At 44.8% G+C, this 18782-nt stretch overlaps 1 long non-coding RNA gene across 1 annotated transcript in view; it reads left to right on the plus strand.

Moving 5' to 3' along the window:
• The window catches only part of LOC310711669, a 98502-nt gene that overhangs the window by 15254 nt on the left and 64466 nt on the right, over positions 1-18782 (plus strand). The window contains exon 2 of the long non-coding RNA XR_014528559.1: positions 6792-6949. This is a non-coding gene — a long non-coding RNA (uncharacterized lncRNA). The remainder of the gene's footprint in view (positions 1-6791; positions 6950-18782) is intronic.

The following is an 18782-nucleotide window of genomic DNA, read 5'->3' on the forward strand; positions in this document are numbered from 1 at the left end:
TCTCATTCTGGTCCAGGGCAACAGTTCCGGAGAGATGGAGGAGGCACAATAGATGCCACTGCTTGCTTGTTCATTGGCAAGGGAGCAGGTGGAAATAGTGAGGAAAATGAGGATGGTAATTATGGTGGTGAGGAAGCAAATTCCTCAAGAGAGCAGGATCAGGCCATGGGTAGGCAAACTAAGGTTCGGGGGCCGGATCTGGCCCAATTGCCTTCTAAATCTGGCCTGCGGACATTCTGGGAATCAGCGTGTTTTTACAAGAGTAGAACTGGGTTGACCTGCTGTATTACCTCAAAAGGCCCCAGTCGCCTAGGCTGCTCCTCCCAATCCCTGAACGCTCTCTGGAATCCCTCTGGCTTTCGCTCTCCCTCTCCAGTACTGATGGCAGTTCCCTGACAGCAACCTTTTATTTAAAATGCATCTCTGGGTTATTTGTGGGGCATAGGAATTCTTTCATGCCCCCCCCCCAAATATAGTCCGACCCACCACAAGATCTGAGGGACAGTGGACCGGTCCCCTGCTGAAAAAGTTTGCTGACCCCTGGGTCAGGCTGTGTGACTTCCCCGGAGTCCCCCCCCCAAAAAAAAACCCCTGGACCTGGCACTGTATGGCTATTAATATGCTTTGCTCTGGTGATAACAAAAGGCCGTGATAAATAATCTTTGGAATGTTCATCTTATATTTTGAATCATTTTCATATCCCTTGGGGAGGGGGGGCGAATGTATCTTTTTGCAAATGTCTTTGGCTGCAGGAGATAACAAAGTGGCTGACTGACTATAGCAGGAGCCGTAGTGATTCCATCGCAATCTGCAAGATCGGTTTGGGGTATGGGGCAGAGCAGGGGCAGCTCCTCCGATTGGTGCTGAATGGCTGCCATTTTAAATTTCCCACAGTGCCCTGGAGCAGCTGACATAGCGTTGCTCAAGGGCAACATGGGAGAATTTAAACTGCTTTCCACACCTCAGCCTAGAGACCCAGGGTAGGCATCAGCACTGTTGGGCTCTGTCGGACTGCGCAGGTCCTGTCGCCTTCCCTGCTGCCTGCTCTTTAGGGTCTGAAGGGGAGGCTATCCTTCACTTCCTGATAGAAACACAATTCGGGAAAGTTTGTGTCTCAGTGGGAGAGCATCCCAGGTTCAGTCCCTGGCGTCTCCATATAAGGCTGGGAGAGACCTTATGGGGTGGCACAAAGCACAGCTGGTGAGGGGCCCGGCCTGGGAAATAGGGATGTGAAACAAGGAGATTCCCTAGGGTCAAATAGAAAGGCCCCATTTGACCCTCAGGCCTGAGGTTCCCTACCTTTATAGTATGGGGTAGCATAGTAAGTATCTTTCTAGAGCTGCTTTTAAAATTTGCTCTGTTCCTAGGTGGAACACATGGATAAGTGTGCTGGATCTTGGAATGGGTAGGATGTTCTGTCCTTCCAGTTGTGCAGGATGAGGTGACTGGCAGCCAGTTTTGCACAAAGAAGCCATTTCCCACATCCCAGGGCTATATCCTGGAAATGGCTAGCACATTGCCAAGGTTCAGCCAGAGGCCAGGAGTTGAGCCAGGGTGTTGGAGCTGACAAAATAGAGCAAGATTCTGTTGTAAAGCCCCCCCCCCCCAACAGAGTCTTCTGAGACAAAGGATGACAATGCAACATCCTTGATCCATAGGAGCATCTTGCAGACATACCTCTGGGGCTGGTCCTGGGTTCACCTCTTCTCCTGACTCCTCAGTCTCATCCCCTGGAGAAGACAAATATGAGCCCAGGGTCATGGCTGGTTTGAGCCACCACCGGCAGTCACTCTGGCACTGTGGTGACAAGTTAATCTTGTTGTATATAAAAATGAAGGGTTTTCTGCATTTTAATTCATAGGTGTGCTTCAGCTACCAAGAAGTTGGGACAAAAACATGTACTGGCACTATCTTTGGGCAAGGACCATGTAAACCAATGTCACTGGTTCCTGGAACCAATCAATTAAGCCCTTATTGGTAAATTTACCTGGAAACTCTGTTATCTTTCATCTCAAGTATCTCCTTGAAGATAAAAAAATAAATAACCCTAGCCATGGCAAAATTTTCTCTTGGAGGTAGTAAGAATTAAAAATCCACATGTCTTGCATAAAACACAGTGACTGCCTAGTAATGTCTTTTCCATATTCTGTACTTTGCTTTTGAAATTGTTTTCTCGGGTCCTGGGACCTTAATAAAGAATGTGTGTAGTGTCACTGGAGCTCACTTAAAAATAATCATTAACATCCAAACTGAGCCATTATGGATAAATCACCAAACCATGGTTTGACCAAAAGGAGCAGGTCTTGGGCTCAGACAGTCTCCTTCCCTTGCATGCTACAACAGTCTATCTATCAGACCTGGTTCACAGCAAACCATAGGGTTTTCTAACACCCAGTTTGGGGGGAAATATTGTTTGCTACAAAGTAGAATTGGTCTGTGCTTCACTGTTCTCACCTTCAAACAAACAATAGCTTGCCTGAGAAACATAGCGTTCTCAGCTGAGATGTAATGCCAAACTATTGCTCTACCCAGGCACTTGTCTTTTGTGTCAAATCAACATGCTGGGAGAGAGGGAATATGGACAAACCTGCTTCCTCTACTGTCCCATCGAGCTGGGACAGTTGACATTCATGAACTGGAGGTCAACTTTCTACAACTCTCTGTATTTGTGTTGACCAGCCTTCTTCAAACTGAAGCCCTCCATCTGTCTTGGACAATACAACTCCCATCATCCCTGACCAGTGGCCAGGCTACCTGATACTGTTATGAGCTTGCTTCTCTAAGGCAAAGCATCTGTCACAGCAGCTTACAAAATCAGTTGTAGGCCAAACATCTGCAGGGCAACATTGAGAGAAGCCGGTGTAGGCTCCCTGTAGCAATATAAGGATGTCCATGGCTGCTAGCCACAATGACAATGTTCTGCCTGCAGTGTTGGAGGTGGCATGCTTCTGAATACCAGTTGCTGGAAACCACAGGAGAGGAGAGGGCTCTTGTGCTTGGGTCCTGCTTGCTCCCTACTGTGTTGGCCACGGTGAGAACAGGACGCTGGGCTAGATAGGCCTTTGGTGTGGCCCAGCAGGGCTCTTCATAAGTTCCACAGGGCTCCAAGATGGTTGATGGGTGGGAGCTAGCATGCTCCTCTCCCCTGCCTCAAGCGTTGGTGCAGAGGAGAAATGCTTGAAGAGGGCTTATGGTTTGTTGCAAACCAGGATGTCAGGAGCAGGTCAGCAATAAAACACCTGTTGCGTCTGTGAAGTCAACTCTTTATTCAAAGAAAACAAAATAGTGCAGGCTTAGCGATCACAGCAGTTCTTCCCAATAGATCTTGCATCAGTGAAGGAGTTTCAAGGACTGGAGGTCCCTGCCTCCTCACTGCTCTCTAAGGCTCCTCCTGCTGTTCCTTCCCCAGCAGCCTAAGGCTGCTTCGTTTTGTCTCTCTTTACTCCGCCCTCTTCATTTCTCTCTGTGTTCTGGGAGACCAAGGGGTAGGGGAGCTAGTCACAGCAAGAGGTTCCCGAGCCTCCCACCAGTCTTCTGCATCCAGGCAACCCATGACACAGGAAGTCCAGGGAACTGTCAGAACACCCTTGGAAGGACAGAGAGGGAGGTTTGAGAATGGGAGCATGAGGAAAGGGCCCAGATGGTCAAACGATGGTTTGGCTTCCCATTGCTTCACCAGTATGTTTCAGGGGAAAGGGGTGGGCTATGGACTTCTACATTTCGGAACATATACTCCCCTGTTCTCTTTTTCCTCTCTCTTTTTTAATCACCTCATTTTCCATAAGGATGTAATTTGCAGCCCTCTTTTTTCCTTTTTAACAATTAACACCTTCCCAGCCCGCCCCAGCCCCCTCCCCCCAGTTATTTTACCCACAAAAGAAGCCAGCGTCTCTTTGCTTCCATGCACAGATCCCAAATGTAGGTCATACAATCTAATAACTTTCAGCCCCTCGCTGACAAAGTTTCATGCGAAAGAAAAGAGAGGAGAAGAAGAAGAAGTAGGGGGGGGAAAACCTGGAAAAAGAAACACACAATAACTTGGCTTTGACCTTGCACTCTTCAAAAAGGAAGTTACTTCTGAGCCACAAACATCAAAAAGAATAAATAATTGTTTTTCTTTTTTGTTGTTATGATATGGATCATCTGAGCAGTTAGTGGTAAGCAAGCCGCCTTTGATATGGTTTAGATGCCCTGGTGCTCGGCCCTCTATTTATGTCAGCGTGTTCCTGTTCCCACACCAGGAAAGTAGAATCCCTTGATTAAATTCATATTTGTTTTAATCTTTCCCTGTGTCTGATCTCAAGCTCAAAGATTCTAATGAAAAAGTAACACGTCCTGCTGGGTTTAGTGCTGATGTCAGGCATTCATGTGTTTGTCCTGTTCTAACCTGATAATGCCAGAAAAAGCTCAGAACCCCAAACGGCTCAAAACTCCAGCCGGTTCGAAAGACAAAAGGTATTTGGGTATTTCATGTGGGGTGTTTCCCCCACCTCCATACAAGCCACAGGCCTCTTTTTGGTGGTGGTCTCTCTTTTTATAGCTATAAAAAAATGTTTTGTTTGTAGAAGTAGCAAGAAAGGAGGAAGAAAGAGAACCCCGATAAACAACAATTTATAAAATATCAACTGGCCACAACAGGGAGTTTAATTAATCTGACCCAGGATGTAATTTTGTATGCAGGGGACATTCATGTGTAATCTGTAGGAGTGAGAAGAAAAGAAAATCGATGGGCATAAGAAGGAATGATAAGAAAGAGAGAGGTTGTTTAATTAGGCTGGCCCTCTTTTGGAATATTTATGTAAATGTTTGAGACTTTTCCAGGAGCGTTTGAGCTGCTTGAGTTTTGTTGCTCTTTGCAATTACCAAACCAACTTATGCAACTTAGGCCACATTCACACCATCAATTTAAAGTACTATGATACTACTTTGAACCATCATGGCTTCCCCCAAAGAATTCTGGGAGATGTCATTCATTGAGGGTACTGAGAGTTGCTAGGTGTCTCTGAGCAACCCTCAGAACCCTTAAAAAACTACAGCTCCCAGAATTCTTTAGAGGATGCCACAACTGTTCAAAGTGGTAAAGGTAAAGGGACCCCTAACCATTAGGTCCAGTCGTGACCGACTCTGGGGTTGCAGCACTCATCTTGCTTTACTGGCTGAGGGAGCCGGCATACAGCTTCCGGGTCATGTGGCCAGCATGACTAAGCCACTTCTAAATGGAACACCATCCAATATTCTGGCTGCTGCATTGGTTGTTCCTGCCACTATCCTTGGGGAGGTGACCATTTTGAGAGAAGCGAGAAAGAACTGCAGCTATTAAAGAAGTTTCCTTAAACAATTTTCCAGACGTCCTCGTCGTTATCCTTGCAGGGAGACACACATTCGCTTTAGAAATCAGACCGGGATATGTAGGAGTAGCTCATCTCTTGACAAGCAGAACTACCCAGCAGACCCAAACATAATCCTGCCAGGGAAGAGAGGAGGAGAAAGTGGTGGCAGGGAAACTGAAACACAGGCCTCTAATGTTTTTGGCAGACGTGTCTGCTCCTACAAGTGGGCGCGTAGGCAAGTTGAGATTACGGCCTGTGTTTCCAAAGACGTGTGCAGTGGGGGTGATGCTGAGCGCGCCTGATAGCAAATAATAGGATTTATACTTGTATCTCTTACTCGCCGCTTTGAAAATGCATCTCTGCAAGCGGGAAAATGCTGAGCTGTACAGAATTTAATCGGATGATGCCAACATAAACTGCTTCTCCTCATCCCCCACGTTAAGCTGGAGGTCAGAGCAGTCATTTCTGCTACATTGACACCACCCAAAAAAACCATACACAAGGTGTTTTGCTTCCAGAACTGGCCAGTACAGTCATACCTCGGGTTACAGCCGCTTCAGGTTGTGTTTTTTTGGGTTACGGACCGCCGGAACGGGTTACTTCCGGGTTTCAGCGGTCACGCATGTGCAGAAGCGCTGAATCGCAACCCGCGTGTGCGCAGACGCGGGTTGTGAACGTGCATCCCGCACGGATCACGTTCGCAACCCGAGCGTCCACTGTACTCAGTAGGGCTAGGGACAGGGGGGAAGAATTTGATTCAGTTCACACTGAAAGGTGAACCAACCCAGTTACCATTAGGTTTGGGTGAATATGTCAATTTGGGGTTCTCATTTTTTCAGCCCTATGATGTACAGTGGTGCCCCGCAAGACGAAAAACTCGCTAGACGAAAGGGTTTTGCGGTTTTTGAGCTGCTTCGCAAGACGAATTTCCCTATGGGCTTGCTTCGCAAGACGAAAACGTCTTGCGTTTTTTGCAAGTTTGTTTCCTTTTTCTTAACACCGTTAATACAGTTGCGACTTGACTTCGAGGAGCAACTCATAGAACGCGGTGTGGTAGCCTTTTTTGAGGTTTTTGGTGATTTTTGAAGCTTTTCCAAAACTTTTCTGACACCGTGCTTCGCAAGATGAAAAATTCGCTAGACGAAAAAACTTGCGGAATGAATTAATTTCGTCTTGCGAGGCACCACTGTATGTTTCCACATCAGCTTGAAATTTATTAATTTTTAGTATTCATAAGCATTTTTGTGTGAATTTCTACTAATACACACATTTTTTGCAGTTTTGCCCAGTGCATACATTTTTGCAAAGCAATTTCCCCTAATGTAATGCATTTCTGTATGTTATTTTCACCAATAAATGCATTTATATGCACATTTTATCCTACTACATAGATGTTTAAGGGGAGTCACATTGAAAAGTACATTTGATGTTTTGTGGAACTTATGTGACCCATATGTTCAGATTCAGGGTCAGATTCTTCTACCTGCTTCTCAACAACCAGTGTTGATCCTGCCTCCATCTCCTAGGACTCGGAAACACCAGCACAAACCCACCTTGCAAGCTCAACCCACCCTGAGGATTGCCCCGTCTCATGACTACAGCCATTTGCTATGCTAAGTGTTGTGCCTTGCCTGTCCTGTCCTTTGAAGCAAGGTACAGAGGACATGTTGCTTGTTGGACTAGCGCCTTAGCTTGCACCTAGCTATGTATCTCATCCTCTTACACACCTGCTGTACCTTGTAACTGTGCCTTGCCTATGTACCACTCTTATTTAAGCATTAAAGTCTTTGGCAGAAGCCGAGCTGGGAGCTGGAGTTCTTCTTCTGGCAGTGAACGCCAGGACACTTGGAAACCCATTGGCTGACGTGTACTAAGCAAGACAGAATAAATTAATATGTGCACCAATTTCAGCAAGTGATTATGTGTACCATATGTCAATAGAGCTCAAAAATCTTTGCCAGTCTCCTGCCTGTTATTGGTGCAATCCTATTGAAACTACCATCAGCATTTGGAACTGTTTATCTGTCTCATGGATATTGAAAGTTTGCTGCAAGCAAGGATTTTACAATGCTCCATCGCCAATGGGCATCACCATCAGTAAACCTGAAAGCTTGAAAGGAAACCACACTGTCCTTCTTAGCAAAGCTTGTTAGTTACAAAGCATGCAGGGCAAAGGGATGGCGCCTTATTTCATATGAGTGACTACAGGCTACATCTCTCTATCTCTCTCCTGATACTTTCTCCAGATGAGCAGCTTGGGATAACATCACTAGAGTTATAAGATCATAAGAACGCTGCTGGATCATGCCAAAGGACTGTCTAATCATAAGAGCATAGGAAGTTGCATTATACAAATTCAGACCATTGGCCCATCTAGCGCAGTATTGTCTCCTCTGACAGTGGAGGACATACACCCTTGTGCAAATTAATTGAAATAAAGCATGTTTTCTATCTTACTTATAATCCTGTACTCAAAACAAACACGAAAAGTCAGTTGATCATTATGGTGTCAGAAGCCTGCAGCCAATAGAAAGAATGATGCGCTCGCCACAATATATTGAGGTTCTACGAAAGAGAGTTATTCCAGAGTTGGAAAAGAGGTATTCTGATGGTACTGGGATATTGCAGCAGGACCTAGCCCCCTGTCACACATCGAAAGTGGTGAAGAAATTCATGACAGAGCAGCAAATACAGGTACTTGATTGGCCAGGTAATTCCCTGGACGTAAATCCCATTGAGAATTTGTGGGCTATATGCAATAGTCACCTCTGTGCTGTAGACTGTACGGCTATGGAGAAGCTCATTCAGGCGCTGATTCAAGTGTGGTACAGGGATCTGAAAATCAACAGTGACTGTTCGAAACTACTAGACTCCATGCCAAACCGTGTTCAAATGCTGCTTAAAAATAGCTGAGGTCATATCCATTACTAATGTATATGTGAGTTTTGTACAATCAACTACATTGTTTGTTTCAATTAATTTGCACAAGGGTGTAGTCATCTTGGCTAGTAGTCACTGATATCCTGATCCTCTATGGGTGGCATCGTGCAGCAGACTTTGTCTCTTATCTATGCACATTCCTTAAAACATTTGTAGAGAGTCCCTGCCCTTATAGCTGGAGTGCCTTCTCCATATGATTGAGAACCAAACCTGCATACTTTGGTGGTAGAGCCTTCTACTGCAGTGCCATGCTTATGGTACCCTGTTGAATGTGTTTAAGAGGATAATAGTCATTCAGTGTGTGTGTGTGTGTGTGTGTGTGTGTGAGAGAGAGAGAGAGAGAGAGAGAGAGAGAGATCTGGCCAGAGTGTGGCTTGCCACTCTTAATTATTGGCTGAGACTAGCCTTCCTTCCGAGCGGCCTTGTTTCCCTGACTATTATAGACAAATTTCAGTCTACATGGAAACGAGCAGTGGAAAATATAATAGCAACTTTAGGATTCAGTCCACAGATCCTACTCAACATGTTGCATGAACAAGCAAAAAACAATATTAAACAGCGTGTGGTAGATATAGAATGACAGGTAGACCTAGCCAGGTCCCCCAAATTTTTAATTAGCGAAACTAGAAGATATTTGACTTCCCAAGTGCCATACATAGCTAATCTCGAAATACCAAAAAAAGAAGGGCTTTCACTTTGGCCCGTTGTCAGGCCCTCCCTTCAGCAATTCAGGAAGGCTGTTATAGGAAGATACCTTACGAGGAGAGGAAATGCCCGTGTGGCTCTGGGCAGCAGGAAACAGCGGAGCATGCCCTTCTTCATTGCCAGTAGACATTTGAACTAGGCTTATCCAGCCCATTTTATATAAGTTTCCTGGGCGTTCAGAACAACATACATCTCCCTATTACTATAGGACGAGAGCCCAGAGGTCACATATTCAGTCGCCAGATTTTGTGCTGCCATGATAGATATTCAACGAAGAATGGTCTATGCTACAATTCAATCCTAAACTGAAGGCCCATATTGTTAGATCCGCACTTCTGAAACCCACCCCATATAGCTGTGTTAACCAATCTTTTAATTTTTCTTATAAATTTTTACTCAACCATTGTCTATGCTTAATTAAGTATTCTATGTATATGTTTAAATCTACGTTTGGTTCTTGCTCCTATTTATTTAATAATTATTAGCTTAGATTCATACTGTTATGCTATTTATTTAGATGTTTTGCTTATGCTGGTCTATGACCATAATAAAGGACTTGACTTGACTGGGTATGGAGACTATTCCCCTTCTGAAACAGTGCCCTGGCCCTATATCTTGCCAAGGCTTCTGACTCAGTCCCAATTCTAAGAACGCAACCCTTTTGATCCTAATTTGGCCAATCCTGCCCATACCCTGGTATCTGTCAGTTTGATACTCCAAGCATATAGCTCTTCGTTTCAAGAGTTTTGTATGTTATCAAGTATTTCTGGACTTTGGACCAGACACAATTAATGCTTGTGTTGTTCAATAAATCTAGCTATATCTGTTGATCTTAAGCATCAAGAGCATATGTCACACATAAAAAGTTCCAGCTGCTGGCACACAATTGGATAGATTTATGGTGCACTGCAGATAGCTCTCTCCTCTGCTTTCTCTTTGCCCAAGACTTTGAGCATGCTTTCCCATTTTATACGCACATAAAAGTTTGTTCTTTAAAAAAGAAATCTGCCTTTAAAATCTTTTCAAAGTGTGTGTAGATATATACATGCACGCGAAATCTTGCAAAATCTTGAAAGTTGGTTTCTAAAACCAGATCAAATAGTTCTGACATTTGCTATCTAGCCTTTAAAAGATGTACTATAGATGGCGGTAGTTTCTTCCCCTAGTTGATTTGCTGTAGATAAAGAGCTAACCTGCACCTGTCGCTATAAACACAAGGAGACCAGATTGTGGGAGCCAATGTCCCGGAGAGAAACACATTCCTTTAAATGTTAATCCATTTGGCTTAACTTTTTGTGACTCTTTATTCTTTTAGGAAACCAGGACCTGGCATAAATTGAATTCCTCTGCCACAATCTTTGGAGAGTGAAGGGAAGAGAAACATGCATGTTCCTGCCCTGATCTCTTTACTCAGGCGTTTGTCATGGTATTCTAGCCAGAGAAGAGGCCTGTAGCCGAATATCTGACTAGATGTTTGAAATCAACATGTCAACATCAGCCCCCCAGCACATTGGATGTCCATACCCACATCTAAGCCCAGGGAGTGGGTCCATGAGGTCATTATTTTCATCTGGAACAAATGAAACAAGAAAGTTGTCACAGTTCCCAGAGTTCCCTGTGAATAGCAATTAATTTCTAAACCACCCTTAAATATCATAGCACTTGTTTTATTTTATCTGCTTATTTTATTCATTTCATAAAATCCATCCACTGCTTGATTGTAAAACAGGAAGAAAAAACGCAGTCTACAAAAACTGTGAGGGGAATGGGGGGGTGGGTCTTGAAACAACTCTCAGCACCTTTAACAAACTACAGCACCCATAATTATTTGGGGGAAGCCATGACTGTTTAAAGCGGTATCATAGTGCTTTAAATGTCTGGTGTGGATGTGGCCTTAAAATCCTCACTGGAGTTAGAAGTCTGCTGTGAAGCCAGAGGCAGGATGGAGGGATGGCCACTAATTTAGATGGCTAAACGAACCACTAGACTTAAGAGGCAGTATGTCACTCAATACCAGATGCTTGTTGGAAGTTTGGTAAATATATTGCAATGGTGTGAAGAAATAAAATTGACTGGTAAGCCTGCCGGTTGAAGGGATAAAGAAAACTTTTCTTACTCGTGCCAAACAAAGAGAACCTTAAGTATAGGTTTTTGTTGTTGTTTGGTCGTTTAGTCATGTCCGACTCTTCGTGACCCCATGGACCAGAGCACGCCAGGCACTCCTGTCTTCCACTGCCTCCCGCAGTTTGGTCAGACTCATGCTGGTAGCTTCGAGAACACTGTCCAACCATCTTGTCCTCTGTCGTCCCCTTCTCCTTGTGCCCTCCATCTTTCCCAACATCAGGGTCTTTTCCAGGGAGTCTTCTCTTCTCATGAGGTGGCCAAAGTATTGGAGCCTCAGCTTCACAATCTGTCCTTCCAGTGAGCACTCAGGGCTGATTTCCTTAAGAATGGATCGGTTTGATCTTCTTGCAGTCCATGGGACTCTCAAGAGTCTCCTCCAGCATCATAATTCAAAAGCATCAATTCTTCGGCGATCAGCCTTCTTTATGGTCCAGCTCTCACTTCCATACATCACTACTGAGAAAACCATGGCTTTAACTATACGGACCTTGCCAAGTATAGGTTTTACATGTGGCCAAAATAGAGTCAATACACACACACATGCTTGCTCATACTGATGTTGACTGAACTTGGAGAAGAAGCAGGAAGGAAGTAAAGCCTAAGAGGAAGCCTAACAAGTACAGTGGTACCTCGGGTTAAGAACTTAATTCGTTCTAGAGGTCTGTTCTTAACCTGAAACTGTTCTTAGCGTGAAGGACCACTTTAGCTAATGGGGCCTCTTGCTGCTGCTGCACTGCCGCTGCATGATTTCTGTTCTCATCCTGAAGCAAAGTTCTTAACCCGAGGTAATATTTCTGGGTTAGCGGAGTCTGTAACCTTAAGCGTATGTAACCTGAAGCGTAAGTAACCCGAGGTACCACTGTAGTTGCTAAAAGAGAAGTGAGGGGGGAGAACAGATTAGCTTTCTATCTGCCACACCCCACTGGTTCAGGTAGTTTATTGCAAACATTGTCCTTTCATGCCCAGCTAATGAACTTCCTTCCTAGAGGTATTTGGTTGGCTACCATGGAAAACAGGATACCACACTAGGCTTCCAAGGAAATCACGAGGTTGTCCCCAACATGTAGTTCTTCTACCCCCAGAAAAACTCACCCTGTACCTCAGTCTATGCCTGCAAAAGGGAAGGTTTTTTTGACTGTGACGGTCTTGACTCCTTGTGCCAAAGCAACCCAGTGGAAGCTCCCCACCCCCCACCCCTACTTTTTTATTGTCCTGGAGATGAACATGATGAAGAGTTAACCACATGTGAGACAGGGATGGCTTGAAAGGGCAGGTAATTAATATCATCTGTCGCAACCTTCTTATCTTGATGGACTGATGTTTAGAGTCGTGACCTGAGGACTGGCGGGAGGCGTGACCCCCACCCCTATAAAACCAAAGGAAGGCCACTGACTCTTGAGCTTCACAAGACAGCTTTGCTCCTTCTGTTGTCACACAAAACAGCTTGATTTGTGCGTGAGCATGAGAGTGAATGATGTTTTGCACCTCCATCTGCTCCAACATTAAGTTCCTTTCAAGTTTCGGCAAATGGGGTGGGAGAAAATGTTTGTGGCACATTTCGTGTCTTAGACTTAGAGGCTTTATTGTCCTAAAAAAATAATAATATTCCTGTCAGGTGCTAGAGATTTTTTTTGGAGGGAGGTCCTCACAAACAGACCATTGATTCCAAATAGCTCCCCCCCCCCACGTTTAATTATTCCTGACATTTTGCCCATCATGTTGTAATGAGCTTCTTCAGAGGAAATTAAAACAGCTTGTCCCTTTGAAAGCGGAGACGGAGCTATTTTTCTGTGTCTTTGTTATCACAACACAAGCTGGTTCCCCACGCCCCCCCTTCCTCAAAGCATACCTTGCTGTACAATGGAAGCAACATCAAGAATTTGGTTAGACAGCATCAATCTCACATTAAAAGAAGTATCTCTTTAAACACATTTGTTCATTTTTAGAGAGAGAGAAAAGCAGGGGATGTGGAAGTTTTAAGGATTTAGAAATCTTCACCCACCCCACCCCCCATTCTCCAACACCCGTGAGGGTCTGTTTTTGAGCGCAGATGTGATGGTGAGGAACTGAACTGCAGATTTTAAGATAATGGCCTAATTGTGAACAAGGAGGCTTGAATTAACTCAATTCATTTGGGAGGTCTTTTGATAATTCCCTATATTAGCTGGGTCTCGAGCATTCTATGGTCCCCTGCTCATTTCAAAATATGTATCCGCCTTTGATCGTTCGACGATGTTAAGGATAAATCACAGATTAATTACTGGCTGCTTTGAGAGGCTCTTTATATAAGTCTAAGGCGGTTTTCTGGGAGCAGTAGTAGAATTTATATTTTAAGTCTGAGCAAATAAAGCCATTTTTAGTTTCAGTGATTATCATAATATCCCTAAACATGGCAGGATGAGAGATCTGGCTGTGTAAGGATACAGGGCGAGGAGCTGGGCAGTTCATTCACTACTGCTTCTATTAAAGACTTGTTGAGATGACCCCCATCAAGAGAACTCAAAGGGTTGGTTTTGCAATATACCACTAACCCAGAAGTAGAGGGGAGAGAGCTACCACTAAAAAGTGAGGAATTACCCATCAAAGAGCCCTCTGGTTTCTGCTGGTTCCCAGAGCCGATCTAGATGTTTACATATTCTGTACTATAAGTTCCTGCAATGTGTTTGTGTGTGTTTGTGTGTGTTTCCCCCAATCTGTCCCCCGAGGGGGGTGATTATGAGAGAGGGGAGTGATGGCCAGCATGTAAAGGGTTAAGAATCCCTTCCCACCAGCAATTTCCTATCCCTAGATTGCAGACTCCAGGGGCTGCATGAAAAATGCTACGATCAGCTTGCCAGACACATTTTGACCTGTCTATCGGGCACTTGCAAGCAAGTAAAAATGCCCAGGACCTGAGGTCTCCACCATCTGGAGGTGCATGCCTGGTGATCCTTGGATCTTGACTGTTTTCACACACTAGCAACGCATCCTGTAGAATTCTATCCACTATATTTTATCTGCACCATCAGAATAAATTTCAGGAACGCAAAAGTTGTATTGAAAAATAGAACTTTCTGTCTGCCTGGCCCCAAAATGGGAAGTAGGCATTCCGTTTTGATGACTCTACCCTGGTTTAAGGAACCATTTTGCACCTAGCTTTTATATCTGATTTTCTATTGTTTGCTTTCTACTCTTGGAAGCAATGTGTGTCTGAATACCGGTTGCTAGGAATTGCAGGGAGAGTGTTGTTGTGCTCAGATTCTGCTTGCATGTTTCTCACAGGCATCTGTTTAGTCACTTTGAGAACAGGGTGCCGGACTAGATGGGCCTTGGGCCTGATCCAGCAGGCTTTTGCTTTCACTGGAACACTCCTACTGTCGCCGCCAGTGAATTTCAAGAGCTTAATGGGGAGGGAGTGTAAGAGGAGCCCACCAGAGGGCACAATGCTGAGGGCCTGCTAAAACATGGAGCTGATCCTGCCATTGCAGCTTTACAGGAAGAGGTGTATGTAGGATGGCTAACATGGTGCCCTTTTGATGGAGATGGAGGTTAATTGGGAGAAAGGGGCAAAGGAGGGCAGATCTCCCAGAGCGTCTGTGCTATAATTTGCAGTCAACTCCTGCTGGGCTGAAGCTTGCAAACGCGCTCTCTTTCTCAAATTAAAGGCCCTCTTGCTCACCTGGAGATACAAGCCTGCCACCTGCCACCTGCCACCTGGAGGGGGCCAGTCAACCTGGAGACTTTGGGGCAGAACTGGAGGTCTGGCAACCCTAAGTGGTGCTTATTCTTTAAGTGCTATTGTCCTTTTCCTGGAGACTTCTCATCAGCTTTTAAACTGAATGACCCTGTACTGTTGGGGCTGAAGAGCCCAGCTCCTCCTTACCTCTCCTGAACAAAATAGCTTTCTTTTCACTTGAAGTGACCAATGTGTTGACAAAAGAGCCTACTTATCTCAGGGTGGCCTAGATAATTTGAGTGTTTGCTAAATCGGCTTGGGCATTCCAACCCCCCCCCTTTGTGTTTGTTTGTTTGTTTGTTTGTTTTTGCGTAAAACCGCATGAATTGAACAAATTTGAGCTCCACTCCACATTGTGCATATGCATTGTGGTTCACCAGAGGCATTGTGAAAAGCGTTTGTAGTTAATATCTTTACAGAAAGCATCTATTGAATCGGAGGGTAATTTGCAAACAAAAATGTAAACCTCATTTGTGTGGGATTTGGGAGTTGCTTATTCAGTGAAATGCTATGCGAATTACCTTACTGCATCTCGAGAAATCATCCTTGCCAGAAAGCATGAGTATGGGGCATCTCAGTCAGCGTTGCACAAGGGAGCAATGGCTAAAAGGCTAGCAACTAAGAGGGGAAGATAAATTTGGCCTAATTCACACTGCTCCGAAGCAATATGCAAACTTTGATGCAGCTGTCATTCAAAATACTAATTTTATTTCAATTTTGCAGTGCTCCCCCCCCCACAAATGTACAAAAATGCATATATTTAGGAGCAAGTGTGCATAAATATGGATCACTGAAAATAACACTTGTATTGGGCAAAATTGCTTGTGACAATGTGTATATTATGAGAAATGCACAGTAAAAATGCCAATGAATTTTTGTGCGGGTGTTTTTCCCACACAAACTTTTGGAGAAATGTGGAAAACTGATCTTCAGTAGAAAAAAAGGAGATACCAAAATCATTCATTCATTCATTCATTCATTCATTGCATCTATATCCTCCCTCTTCCCTCCAAGGAGCTCAATACTGTATGGCTTATACACATTTCTCCCTGTCCTCATTCAATCCTCACAACAACCCTGTGAGGTAGGTTAGGTTGAGAGACAGTGACTGGCCCAAGGTCACCCAGGGAAACTCATGACTTGATGGGCACTAGAATCCTGCTTTCCACCCAGTTCCTAGTCCGATACTGTAACCACTACACCACACTCTCTTGCTAAAAAGAGGGAGAGGTGGGGGAAATATGATAGATATGTAGATAGGAACATAGGAAGCTGCCTTCTGCTCAGTCATACCATTGGTCCATTTAGTTCAGTAATGTCCACACTGACCATGATTTCAGAGAGGGTTTTCTCCCAGCCCTAGCTGGAGATGCCAGGGACAAACAGATGCTGTACCATGGAGCTTTGCAACTCTGTGAGCTCTCTGAGTCAAGGGCGCCTTCTTTCAAGCCTCAATTCAGCTGGAAGAGAAGGTACTGTGATTATCAGGGAAAGACTCTTTGGGTGAATGTGTGCCCCTGGGCACTGTGTTAATGACTCCGGCTGTACAAATAAGAAGCCAAGAATATAATAAAAACACAGCAAACAGCAACAGAAAATATCTATAAAACAATACAAGTCAAGTGCATAGACAGAGACATCTTGAACCTTCGTTTGAAGATGCCAACTATTGGCACAGGCTCAGTGTCACCTGGAAGGAAGTTCTGTTGCAAAGGATCACTACCCAAATCCATGGGTTTGAAATAGGCTTTAGGATTATTACTGGCCCTTTTCTAATTCCAAGAGGACAGTCCCCCCCCCCCCCAACCTGCAAAAGTCTTGTAAAGGAGCTAAGTTAATTTTATCTTGTATAAGCATCGCAAGCTGTAAAATGCAAGCTATCCACAACTAAAAATAGAAAACAGCTGGTGATTGTGAAAGGGTCTGTAAGCACCAAGACAGCTGTAATTACACACAGACACCCACCCACACCCACACACCCAACTCTTCACCAGTAAGTGTGGAGAATGTGTATGCCTTTTGCCACCATTTTTATCTGTTTATACAAGACTTTGCAATATGTACTGAGGCCAAGGTATGAAACTATAGCAGTAGAGGTTTTAAAAAGGATGCCGTTTCACACAATTTACTAATAAGCCAGATCATGTCTTTTACTAGATGGAGCTATTCCCCCCCCCCCCCACTTCCAAGATGAAACTTGGAGCATCTTTGTGGATAAAGAAGCTGCAAACAGAAAAATAAATAAAAATAAAGCAATTGTAAGATGTACACTGGGACTTTATAGGCTCAGATTTCCCAATGCTGCTTCCCCTATCCCCAGAGGGCCACTCACAATCTCTCTGACACAGTAGCTGCATACACACCATACGTTCAAAGCGCTTGACTTCTCCCAAAGAATCCTGGGAACTGTAGAGCTAGCACCCTTAACAAACTGCAGTTTGCAGCCAAACACACTCCAATAGACGCACACCAGTAACACTCCATTTTTTATAGCTAGGATGACTGCCCACAGCCTCCACCCTTTCCTCTGTTACACACTGCTGATCGGTTTTTAATAACTAAATAGTAGGGGGTCTCCCACCAGTGCTGACCAGATCCAGCTTCTGTAGAGTGTGCTTTGCACTCACTGGCCTCCTCTGCTGTGCACTTCGCATCACCTGGAGGCGGGGGGGCAGCAGGCAACTGGGGGGGGGGGGAGGTGCACAGAGGAGGAGAGGCCACTTTCTGCTTTGCCTCTACAGTGGTACCTTGGTTTACAAACTTAATCCGTTCCAGAAGTCCGCTCTTAAACCGAAACCATTCTTAAACCGAGGCGCGCTTTCCCTAATGAGGCCTCCCACCGCCGGTGTCCTTCCACCGTTCGGATTCCTTTCTTTTACTGAGGTAAAGTTCGCAAACCGGGACACTACTTCCGGTTTTGCGGAATTCGTAAACCAAATCGTTCGTAAACAGGATTGTTCTTAAACCGAGGTACCACTGTATTGGCAAAATGTCCTGGGCTGGTCCTGGTTTCCACCCCACCCCACCAAATCTACACTGAGATCCTGGTGGGTAGGGGAGGAGGGCTTTAACCCTTTGGCCTCACTGATTCCATTCCAGAATATGGAGGGCCTCCCCTACCACTAGATAAAGAACCAGTCATACGTGCATGAATGATGGTCACCTAGTTTGGCCCTGAGTGATTCTATTTAGAATCGAGAGCATCTTAGGCTTCCTCTGTACTGTGCATTTAAAGCGATATCAGGGTGCCATCTCTAGGGAGCCCTAGGAGCTCAAGGGCCCCAGACACAACTTCCAGTGCTTCGCAGAGTACTGGAAGTCACGTCCGAGGCATTGCAAAGTCAGGTTCTGAGGCTGCAGGGTGCATGACATCATGGCATGCACGCTGGGCACCCATAACCTGGGGCCCAAGTCAAGGCCCCTGAGCTGTATCAAGCAGTTGTAAATTGGGAATTCTAGTTTGTTAAGGATGCTGAGAGTTGTTACAAGATCCGCATTCCCCTCTGAGAGCTGCAATTCCCAGAGTGGTTTAACAATCAGTTATGATCCTGCCCACAGGGCCCTAATGAGGAAATCAACTGGGCAACGTACAGAGAGGGCTTGACGGGCGTTATTGATTGATTCTGGTTTCTTCTCCAGCCAGTGACATGTTTTGGCCAGAGACTGTTTTCGTGGGTTTGTGTGGTGCCTCCAGTAGAAAAACCGCCTTGGAATTTAGGTCTCTGCCGTTTCTCTGTCTGGTTCGCGTTCCCCCAGTGTTGAATTCCTAATCCCCACAAAAGTAAAGCTGCTGCCTGCTGTAGCTTTCCTTCTCCTCTGTTTTTGTTTCCTAGGGTTACTTTATTATTATTATTAAATGTCATTACTTTTCAAATACATTCATGCTTCTTAAATCACTTCACAGAGGAGCCTTTAAAAAATACAAAAAGAAAGAAAGAAAAGGAACTAGTTGTCTGCTGACACATTTT

This window comes from Podarcis liolepis (assembly GCF_965112155.1).
Source record: "Podarcis liolepis genome assembly, chromosome: 7".
Lineage (NCBI taxonomy): Eukaryota > Metazoa > Chordata > Lepidosauria > Squamata > Lacertidae > Podarcis > Podarcis liolepis.